This window comes from Diceros bicornis, chromosome 34 (genome assembly GCF_020826845.1).
Source record: "Diceros bicornis minor isolate mBicDic1 chromosome 34, mDicBic1.mat.cur, whole genome shotgun sequence".
NCBI classification, from domain to species: domain Eukaryota; kingdom Metazoa; phylum Chordata; class Mammalia; order Perissodactyla; family Rhinocerotidae; genus Diceros; species Diceros bicornis.
In genome coordinates, this window is record NC_080773.1 from 8,290,489 (window position 1) to 8,292,294 (window position 1,806).

Below are 1,806 nucleotides of genomic sequence, written 5' to 3' on the forward strand. Positions count from 1 at the left end.
TTGATTACTATAGCTTTTTTTTTAAATTTTATTTATTTATTTTTTTCCCCCAAAGCCCCAGTAGATAGTTGTATGTCATAGCTACACTGCCTTCTAGTTGCTGTATGTGGGACGTGGCCTCAGCATGGCCAGAAAAGCGGTGTGTGGGTGCACGCCCGGATCGAACCCCGGCCGCCAGCAGTGGAGCACGCACTTAACCGCTAAGCCACGGGGCTGGCCCAGATTACTGTAGCTTTTTAATATAGTTTGAAATCAGGAAGCATGATGCCTTCAGCTTTGTTTTTTCTCAAGATTGCTTTGGCTATTAGAGGTCTTTTGTGGTTCCATCCAAATTTTAGGATTGTTTATTTTATTTCTGTGAAAAATGCCATTGGAATTTTGATAAGGATTGCACTGAATCTGTAGGTTGCTTTGGGTAGTATGGCCATTTTAACAGTATTAATTCTTCCAATCCATGAGCACAGAATATCTTCCTATTTACTTGTGTCTTCTTCAGTTTCTTTCATCAAAGTCTTATAGTTTTCAGTGTAGAGGTCTTTCACCTCCTTGGTTAAATTTATTCCTAGGTGTTTTATACTTTTTGATGTAATTGTAAATGGGATGTTTTCTTAATTTCACTTAGTGTACAGAAATGCAATTTTTTTTTTTTTTTGGTGAGGAAGATTGGCCCTGAGCTAACATCTGTGCCAATCTTCCTCTATTTTGTATATGGGATGCCACCACAGCATGGCTTCATGAGTGGTGAGTAGGTCCATGCCTGGATCTGAACCAGTGAACCCCGGACCACTGAAGCAGCGAGCATGATCTTAACCACTATACCACCGGGCTGGCCCCAAAAATGCAATTGATTTTTGTGTATTGATTTTGCATCCTGCAACTTTACTGAATTCGTTTATTACTTCTAACAGTTTTCTGATGGAGTCTTTAGGGTTTTCTAAATATAATATCATGTCATCTGCAAATAGTGATAGTTTTACTTCTTCCTTTCCAATTTGGATGACTTTTATTTCTTTTTCTTGCCTAATTAAGGTTTTGTTGCCTGGCTAGGTTTCCCACTACTATGTTTAATAAAAGTGGCAAGAGTGGGCATCCTTGTCTTCTTCCTGATCTTAGAGGAAAACCTTTCAGCTTTTCACCACTGAGTATGATGTTAGCTGTGGGCTTTGTCATATATGGCTTTTATTATGTTGAGTTATGTTCTCTCTATACCAGCTTTGTTGACAGTTTTTATCACAAATGGATGTTGAATTTTGTGAAATGCCTTTTCTGCATCTATTGAGTTCATCACATGACTTTTATCCTTTATTTTGTTAATGTTGTGTATCACACTGACTGATTTGTGGATGTTGAATCATCCTTGCATCCCTGGAATAAATCCCACTTGATCATGGTGTATGATCCTTTCAATGTATTGTTGAATACACTTTGCTAATATTTTGTGGAGGATATGTGTATCTGTATTCATCAAGGATATTGATGTATAATTTCCTTTTCTTGTGGCGTCCATGTCTGGTTTTGGTATCAAGGTAATACTGGCCTCGTACAATGAGTTTGGAAGTATTCCTTCCTCTTCTATTTTTCAGAAGAGTTTGAAAAGGATTGGTATTAATTCTTCTTTGAATGTTTGGTGGAATTCACCAGTGAAACCACCTGGTCCTGGACTTTTGTTTGTTGGGAGGTTTTTGATTACTGTTTCGATCTCCTTACTAGTAATTGCTCTGTTCAGATTTCCTATTTCATCATTATTCGGTCTTGGTAGGTTGTATGTTTCTAGGAATTTATCCATTTCTTCTAGGTTGTCCATTT